The sequence below is a fragment of the Oryzias latipes genome, chromosome 20 (genome assembly GCF_053564925.1).
Source record: "Oryzias latipes strain Hd-rR chromosome 20, Olatipes_Hd-rR_3.1".
In the NCBI taxonomy this organism is placed as follows: Eukaryota; Metazoa; Chordata; class Actinopteri; order Beloniformes; family Adrianichthyidae; genus Oryzias; species Oryzias latipes.
Genome location: NC_136256.1, coordinates 17,022,538 through 17,032,928, shown reverse-complemented (window position 1 = coordinate 17,032,928; position 10,391 = coordinate 17,022,538).

Below are 10,391 nucleotides of genomic sequence, written 5' to 3'. Positions count from 1 at the left end.
TGAAATGAAGGGATTGTGTTTAAAAAAAATCCTTTAGTTTTTCACATTTTTATGCAATCTTTTTGTTCAACCAATGGAATATTTAAAATTCACTGTGGTAATGTACAGAAACTAAATTAGAAAGAATGTGTCTCTTTCCAAATATTCATGGTCCTGACTGTATGTCTACCTGTTATGAACAGGCTTTAGATATAGTTGTTGAAAAAATACATAAGGACTTAGACTATGGTAGAACTTTTAGGAACATTTTAAATAAAACATTCTAAAGATTGTATTTGGTTAATGAAATGAAAAAAACAAAGTTTTCGATTTAAAATATCACCAAATAGTAATTACAGACTACATTTAAATGTCCTACATTTTATTAATATGTAGCAACGTGTTGTAACACTTAATCATTGACTTACCGTGTTTTCTATAAGCCGTGGACTTGCTTTGATTCAAGCCTACCCAATGTCTTGGTAAACAGATCAACTCCTGGGCCTTCTTTTTTTGTTCAAACTAGGTTTTGTTTTCAAATCCCATTTGACTAAAAAGAATGTGACAACCCTAAACTCGATTTTCTGAAGAAATTCATTCTGTTTTAATGCAGTCTGATTGTTGCTCAAAAGAGTGTTTTTTTATTTTTTTTTCCACACATATGTTTGATTTGATACAGCATCTTTGGCTGTTTTTCCTGTTCAGCCCCGCCTGAAGACTGCTACATGCATACTAGATAGGATTACACCTTCTAAGCAGATTTTGTTGTGGAAGGGTTAACGTAGATCCCCCTGCTTTGCTGAACAAACAGGACACCATCTGAAGACACAGGAACTTACTGGGCTCTCATTAAGACATTTTTTTCCTCGTGGTGTTCCGAAGCAGGAGATTCTACCCTGTTTTTTGTGTGCGTGTAGAGGAGGCACACTGCAACCTCCTGCCGTGCTGCTGGGCTCTTTGAGTGGGATGGAGTACATGGCCTAATGACTAAAAGTTCCTCTATAAAAAGTATACAGCGCAGCTCCCTGCAAATTGAGTTTCCTCTTTGTGCCAATTGAGGGTGGTTTATGTAGGCTGCGGGGAGTTCCTTTGAACTCTCATTCCAAAAAAACTCCAGATTCCTAGGTCAATCCCTCCTCTCCCACCAGTGGCTCAGATAGAGAAAGGGGTGGCTGCTGTCTCAGACGCCTAAATTCATGCCACATTGAGCCAAACTATACTCCAGACTAGAAGTATGTGAAAAAGGAAAACATTTTTTTGAAATGAGGTTAAGGTGGCATGAAACAGGTGTTTCTCTTCCCCTTTATTGCTAATAAATGAGTTTGTAAATTGAACTTTATTGGATTAAACTTTATAATGGTGTTTACATAAGACAAAAGCGGCATAAAGTGATTAAAAGCTGTTGTCTTAAAGTCTCACCTTTATTGATCTTTCAGAAGGCTGTTTCCTCAAACAAAATATTTAAAAAATAACGTACATTTATTGCATTTGAATTTCTTCCTTGTGGAACTATTCATCCATAACTGGTTATATTTTTAGAGAAAAAAAACAACAACTATAGATTAAGAGGCCCTGCTTGCACGTGTGAATTTGCCAAGAGGTGCTTGCTGTCTGTCTTTTGTCCCCACCTATCTTTTTTTGCCAAAAGCAAATGTTGGCGCCATCCCATGTGGAAGCAATAGGGCCTGGATGCCCAGGACTCAGCCAAGTGGCAGCAATTGTTTTCCATGTCAGGGGCATGAAAGCTGGGCTCGTTCTTCACTAATCACAGCCCTCAAAAAAGGCCTCAGTGAAAAATCCAGAGATCTCTTCTTCGACTCTTTCCTTCTTGTTTTCCCCCCACCCCTCAGTTTTTGCAATTATGCACTCGCATTGCCATAAATCTAATACGCTTTCATGATCTGTGGGAGCGGAGTACATAAAACACGCTTGCCGGATTTGCATACAAACATACTTATTCTAAATCCCCCTCAGAAGTTGTAAATGATTGTCTTTTCCTGAAATACATCTCAGCAAATTGTATTTGGGCATGTTTATGAATCCTATTATGGCACGGGTTTTATCATATTTTGCGGACAGTGATGGCTTCTCAGCATAGCTGTTAAGAAGAGGAAGAGAGGGGCCTTGGGCGATAGGCTTTGTCATTTATTTCAGATGGGCGCCGGATTCCCCTTCATTGCTTCATGACAGGTTCACGGAACCAAGATGGATCTGTGCTAGTCCCTGCTAGATGAGTAATTCAGTAACTACTGTCTAGTGGGTGAAAAAAGGCCGCATTCAGCTCACATTTTGGTCCATTGCTGGGATGTTAACTTGATGAAGTCACATCACCAGTCTGCCTATGATTTTGGTCATTTCAGCTATAGACAACTTTTAAAACCCAGTAAACAGTGACGTAATTAACTGGAATGTCTCATATTGAGACCAGAATAGAGCACTATTTATCAAGGGCAGGAGGGCTATGGGCACAGAAGAAGGAGAAGACTTTGTTAGCTGTGCCTGAAAGGCCTGAGCTGCCAAGTTGATAATGTCATTTTAACATGTCAGGCCCCCCCATAGCAACTAAAAATCTAGATTATGATGGCCTCTGGAGGTAAATAATAATTTCATCTAAATTAAAAAGCAAAGAAAGCCCCCTTTTTGACAATTTTACTAGATGCAAGTGTGATTTTTTTTTCTAGTTAGGAGCAACAGAATATCAAAACTATTTATTATAACTGAATATCATTCCAAGCTGGGCCAGCTCTGATTGTGGACCTCTTGTCAGATTTAGCCATTAATTGGGGCGACAAGCTGCTGAGTGGGAAGGTCATAAACATTTCAAGAGTTATAAAACTTTCATTAAGTTCTCACGATATCGCGCCAGCGAATGACCCTCTTGCTGTCTCCTTCTCTTTTTTTGTCTGGGTGGTGTTGAAGAGGGGAATGATTGTGAACAAGCAACTTCTTTGTGGCTCAGGGGGCCTTTTTCAAACTGTCTCGGCCTCTTGACTCGTCCTAAGCCAGAGATCAGAGCTTGGAAAGTGGCAAAACAAAGGGCCGATTTAATGAGATTGTAAAACAGGCTGAGGAAATAGAGGGGGTTACCAAATAGCTGGACTGCTAGTTCTGGTTCATTTCAAAAGGTCTTTTCAGGATCTCATCTAAGCCATCTGAATTTAAGCAAGAAAAGAAAAAAGGAAATCAAAGGAATTTAAAATCCTTCAACAGATTCTGATATTAGGAATATGGAGATTTTAGCCTGTTTTTCCCCAAAAGTATATAAAAAAGGTAGATATGTTGGAATGAATGTGTCATATTTTTCGGTTATTTCCTTAACTGGATTCTTGGGTTATTCATGTTGGGATATATTTCTGGGTTACTTTTTGAAGCAAAAGTTACTCAGTTTTCAACATCACAGTTAGGTTAAGAACAGCGCAACTAGGGGTTAATTTCAATTATGGGGTTTTGCAAATAAATGGCAGTGAGTGTAACTTGAAATAAAACTTCCACAACTTTTGAGCATTTCAGTTGGTTTTTATTACAGCTCTTTTGTTCACTGGTCAAATAATTTGAAGGTTTAAAAAAAAAACATCTCTCTTTTGGGTTTCTGATCTTAAAAAAATAAAAATGTTAAGCAGCTCCTTTTTGCAACAAACATAAAGCTGCCCTTCTTGTCTCTTCACCTACCCTATAAATAGCCCTGGCACACATCTCAAAGGAAACAACATCCCCATTCATGTATCTGGCTTCTGAGTTGCTCTTTCTAAGTAACGCCGGCAACGTGTTTATCGCATTACATCTGTCACGTATCTTCTCCTTCGAAAAAATCTCTGTGGAATTAGACCATTTAACCCCTCCTCAGTTGTCATTACAGGGGGGGTGGAAAGGACGGTTGGATGGAAGGAGGGGCAGGGGAGGAAAGGAATGAAAACAAGCCAGAGTTGAGGAGATAACCATCAGGGTCCTAAACCCATTATCTGGCCCCTGTCCAATGTTGAGTGTCAGGAGTCACACCCAGGTCCAAGTTAGCCTGGAGCTGTTGACCTGATGCTCTCTACTGACATTTCCATTCAGATGAATGGCTCTTTGCTGCATGCTAGGAAGTGTCCAGTTTGACCCTTACCTGCCCCACCATTCCCTCCCTCATTAACTGGGCTGTGGCCCGCTGCCTAACCTGTATTTCAATGCCTGTCACCCCCTCCTCAGCACTGATGGCTGGGCTGTCTTCGGTAATAATGGAGGACAAATGAAACCTGCCGACTCTAATGGTGGTGGGTTTTAATGACACCAAGCTTTTGTGCTCCTTTCATTTAGACAAGAAGTGAGAGATGAGGAAGGGAGCCGTCGCTGCTCCGCCACAGTAAAAGTGTGCTGATTGGCATTCACTCAATTTAAGGTTATAGGACACAGTTAAGTTCCTTCCGTGGTGCGGGCAGATGTGCCGGTAATGGGCTTGTCAGAGCTCTGCGTCGTACACAGCTGCTTTTTTACGTCCTTTAATTTCCTTGAAGGAGAAAATAAAGCCGTGTCTTTTAGGAGGCCCATGGACATGAGAGACCAAATACCAATAGGACCATCATAGGTGCACTGTAGTTAACCAATGTAATTAGCAACAACGCAAGTAATCGGTCCAGGGAAGTGTGTCATTAAATAGCCCCCCACCTTACCTTCCCCCCAATGATTAATTTGCTGCTCATAATGACAAAATGAACCCTCTCTGTGTCCTTAATGACCTCGGTTAATCTTTTAAAGAAACAGGCAGGGGAACTAAGATGTAGTGGAAGAAAGAATGAGCTGCTGACCAGGGAAACAAAAGTTTGCAGCCACTGAAGTCCTTGATGTGCCTGTGAGGATGTTACCAAACAGTTCCATCACATCTACAGCAGGCAGTGATTTCCTGGACAAATCAGCTTGTAGAGAGAACAGAGGCAACACATGGTGCCCAGCGTCTGACACCATGCTCTCCATAGTGGAGGTAGCAAGGAGATTAAAGCTGGGAAAAGATCTCAGGGTATTATACACCCTGTTGCATAATTTAACACACTTCCACTCAATTCACTCCTCTGTGGAGTACATATTTGTCTGGGTTGTTTTTTCTTAAGCCACAATAAAGCAGTATTAGCCATGTGAATTAATCATGGGAATTAATTCTTTGGTACCAGGCTGATGCTCTTCCATAAAGCCAGCTGCACTGGCCTCGGCCCGCCTGCTTAACACCAAAAGTGCCAAGCATATGCTAGTTTGAAGGAGGAGGGCGGATAGGGAGGCCTGGGTGGGCAGGGAGGAGGTCCCTGTGGAGTCCTTCACAATGAAACACAATATCCTCCTCCTCAGACGCGTGCAAAGACTTAAACACTCTATTGTATTAAATATGAATGAGGTTCCCCATTGTCCGGGTGCGGGCGAGTGGGGAGACAGTGATGTCGATTAGCCACATGATTAAGCAGATGACACGGTGGGGGCCACAGAGGTAAATAAAGGCCGCCTTCTGTCATTTCCTTGTCCCCAAAGGGGCCCATGGCATTGGCGCCTCACAAAACTTAGCGCCACTAAAGCCAATTGACGGAAAAAGTGATAATGTATGACTGTGAAAACAGCTGAGTGATGGGAGGGGGAAAGAGGCAGAGCGGGAGATTAACAGGGTTAAATGTGGAAGGAGATGCACTGTTGTGTGTGCTCAGAAAAGAAAAGAATATTACGAAAAAAGTGAAGGAAATGTGTAATAAAAACAAGTAAAGTAAGAAAAGGGAGCTAAAGGCTGAAGTACGTGGCGTCTTTGATTAAACAAGCGGGGTAATCCAGTCCTTTGCTTCGTGTCAGGTGTTTATTATCACATTGTAGCATTTGCATGTGAAAAAGATTCTAACGCTCGCTTCGCCCAGCTCCATTTCCTGCGTTCTCATTGGCCGGCGGGACATCTGTGCTACACTGTCGCAAAGGCCCCCTGTTAGGAGTGCATGAACCCAGTCACGGTTATTTGCAGAGAGCCCAATATGTCAAACGGCTATTATTGGCAGCATTAGCCATGAAAACAAATAGAGGCAGAGGGGCTCATAATAAAAGCCAGTAAATTGTTTTAATCAACTCTCTTCATTAATCAACTCGGAGAAAGGCGTCAAAGCCAGAGTCCCAGGTGATAATCCTCACTTGAACAAAACAAAACCCATTGGCGATCTTAGAGGGATCGTTTATATATATATATATATATATATATATATATATATATATATATATATATATATATATATATATATATATATACATATATATAGTGGAAACTGAACACCAATCCATACCTAACAAGTGTTGACAAAACTTAAAGCAAAAGTTAAGATTGCAGATGTCATAATTTAGACATCATCCTTCACCCTGTTGCCATTGTCACTCACCTCCCGTTAAATTCCTCCTGGACAAAAAGTTTGTCTGTTGGGGAGCTTCATTACACTGCTGTAACTAAGATCTTACCCTAGTTAATGATTTCTGTGACGCTAACTTTAACCGAAACTGCTCTCTGACTGTCACCCTCCCCACACCTACAACCCCCCCCCACTACCGCCACCAGCCCCCCACCCAGTCCGTCACGGGACATTCAGGTAACTAATCCGCCTTTAAATATGTCTCGAAGGAAACTCTGCTAATTAGTATCAGAATTTACTGCCTTCACTTTTATTGACTTGTCCTACTTCTTCGATAATTAACTAATGAGTAAAGTAATGAGCTATGTCGTTCACTGTTGCTGTTCAATTAGAGTGCGGAATCAATTATTGAAAACAGTTTCTTATGCCAACGCCTGGTATGGCGCCTAAAAGTGAATGCAAGGAGAGGCCAGAGCTGACATCATCAAAGTTCTGACATTCCCTTCATTGACATTTAGCTCAGACATTTAAAAACTGCATAATAAACAAATACATGACCAAAAAACCTATACCTTCATTTTTTAGTTTATACGGGTTGCATCTTATTTTCTTATTGTTAACAATTTATTGATTAGACGAGGAAATAAATGCGGCCGCTTCATTAAACTACCCAGAGGAACTCTCATAAAGTCCCTGCAGTGGTAGTGAGGTACTTCTGATATTAACAAAAATGTGCAGTTCATTAGAGAAAATTAATTAGAATAGAGCACTCCCAAGCGGTTTGCCTGATAATAACCTCTCTATCTTGTCAGGCCAATTTAGTCAGATGCTCTTTGATAAATATGTTTACATCAAAATAAAAGTTGATTGTGATCACATTAGAACTTGGTGATTTGGTTCGTGCAAGTGCATAAACAGGGCTTAATGTCGGAGTCTGAACTGTTTTGTTCCACTAAAATCATCTTTTAAGCTATTTTAAAAAGTGTTCTTTTAATTATGAATATGTCATTCTTAGGCTAAATAATAAAAAAAAAGCTTGTGTCGTTTTCGAAGACGTTCTGTAGAGCGTCAGTTTTTTTTTTTAATCAGAAATTTGCCTCAGAGTTGTGGGCGGGGCTGTTGCCGTGGGGTAAGACTGCCCCTGCCTCTACCTCTTGTGTGATCTCCTGCTGGCTTATAGCCGTTCACATCCCCAACCTAACATTACAGGTGCAACAAAAATGGCAATATTGGAGCTATACAGCACTGTAATTGAGCAGGAAGGTTGTGTGCTGCCCAGCATGTTTTCTATGTAACAAATAAGCTCTTTTTTTGAAACTGTATTTTTTTGTCTGCTCCCGATTTATATTGATTTGAATAAAGAAAACTCAGAAATAAGAGCATAATCTTTAAATATGCCCTCCATCATGAAAACAACGCCACAATACGAAGCCCATCGAGACGACTGTTGTTGTGAATTTGGGCTATACAAATAAAATAGAATTGAAGAACATGTCAAAACACAAAAAAACAAAAAACACTTTCATTGGAGTTGGTCTTTGAAGGACAAAACTTAGTTTAGTATATTTATAGTAAAGTTCTGCTTTTCTCAGAGTACCACAGCTCTTCTGAAGGCTTGAATTACTATGTTGTTTTTTGGTTCATTTATTTTATCAAACAAAAAACGGAAAAGCAGTGTCTACTCTTAAATAATTGGTTGAATGCTGTAAAGCATTCAACCCTTTGTTTTCCTGTTTCTCTTTATTTATTGGTTGAATGCTGTAAAGCATTCAACCCTTTGTTTTCCTGTTTCTCTTTATTTATTCTTTACGCCTATCTTCCGCCGTTTTTCGCCGCTTAACTCCTTCTACAATTTTTAACCGATTGTAACCATTCAACTTTTAAAATGTTCAGCTCTTTCTGCTTATTAGTGCTATGACTTTTGGTTTTTCAAATCCTTTTACTTTTTAAGATATTCCAGGTTTTCCGGGAATTTTTGCTCCATTGAAATACATGGAGAATTTTTCGTTCAGAAGTTCACAGTTAAACTCCTTCTACAATTTTTCACCTCTTTTAACCGTTCGACTATGAAAATGTTCAGCTCTTTCATCTTATTCTAGCTATGACATTTTGGTTCTTCAAATCCCTGAACTTTTCCATTTATTCCCGGATATTCCTGAATTTTCCAATGTTTTTGCTCCATTGGCCACACCTTTGCTTCTTTAAACAATTGTAACTTTAACATTCTTTTGGCTAGCGACACCGTTCAAATATTGAAATGTTCACAAGGTTTTGGACTTTAAGATAAGGTTCAAAATTATTATGGGATGGCAACACCACCTACAGTTTGGCGGCCATTTTGTGCCAAAATGTGAGGCAATTTTAAACTTCTTCAAACTTTCAACTATTTTTACCATTCTACTATTACAATGTTCAACCCTTTCATCTTATTCCTTTCAGCTATGACTTTTGGTCCTTCAAATCCTTGAACTTTTCCAGATATTCCCGGATATTCCCAGATTTTCCAATCTTTTTGCTCCATTGGCCACACCTTTGCTTCTTTAAACAATTGTAACTTTAACATTCTTTTGGCTAGAGACACCGTTCAAATATTGAAATGTTCACAAGGTTTTGGATTTCAACATAAGGTTTAAAAATTATTATGGGATGGCAACACCACCTACAGTTTGGCGGCCATTTTGTGCCAAAATGTGAGGCATTTTCAAACTTCTTCAAACTTTCACCTATTTTTACCATTCTACTATTACAATGTTCAACCCTTTCATCTTATTCCTTTCAGCTATGACTTTTGGTCCTTCAAATCTTTGAACTTTTCCAGATATTCCCGGATATTCCCAGATTTTCCAATGTTTTTGCTCCATTGGCCACACCTTTGCTTCTTTAAACAATTGTAACTTTAACATTCTTTTGGCTAGAGAAACCGTTCAAATATTGAAATGTTCACAAGGTTTTGGATTTCAACATAAGGTTTAAAAATGATTATGGGATGGCAACACCACCTACAGTTTGGCGGCCATTTTGTGCCAAAATGTGAGGCAATTTTAAACTTCTTCAAACTTTCACGTATTTTAATCCTTCTACTATTACAATGTTCAACCCTTTCAGCTTATTCCTTTCAGCTACGACTTTTAGTCTTTCAAATCTTTGAACTTTTCAAGATATTCCAAGATTTTCCAGGATTTTCCAAGATTTTTGCTTCATTTAAATACATGGAGAATCCTTGAAAACCTTTGTTGCTTTCAAGCATTATAACTTTAACAAACTTTCAGCTAGAGGCACCGTTCAAACATTGAAATGCTCACAAGGCTTTGGACTTCAACATACGTTTTGAAATTATTATGGGATGGCAACACAACCTACTGTTTGGTGGGTATTTTTTGACAAAATCTGAAGCAAATGTTGCAATAAACTTCATCCATGGCTGGAACTGAACATATTGAAATTCACTGGATCTGGACATATAAGGAATGTGGGCGTGGTTAGCAAACAAAGCTCGTTGCTAAGGACGTCCAAAAGTTTACTTTTTCCGATTCATCTGAAACCGACGTTGATTTGTTCCTCATCTCCAGGCGACCCAAACATAAAATGGTTGCTATGGAGATAAAATCAATAGAAAAGCCGCCATTTTGAAAAAAGTGGATTTTCTGTCAACTTAGAACATGTAGCTTTTACCAACATGACACTCTTAAACAATGTGATTTTTTGAGTCAGTTGATGATGCTGATGCTAGCACTTTTAGCCATTTTAGCATCATCTTCAAATTTTCAACCGTACATCCATTTTTTCAACAATTTCAACTTTCATGCTTAACTCCGTCTACAAATTTTGATCCGTTTTGGTCATTCTACTTTTACAATGTTCACCTTTGACTTTTGGTGCTTTAATTTTTCAAAATATTCCAGGAAATTTCAGCCATTTTTTCAACAATTACAGCTTTCATGCTTAACTCCTTCTACAATGTTTGACCTATTTTAGACATTCTACTTTTACAATGTTCCGCTTTTTCATCATATTTCTGCTTTCATTCAGCAATACAGCATTCAACCCTGCATTTTCTTCTGGAAATGCAGCTCC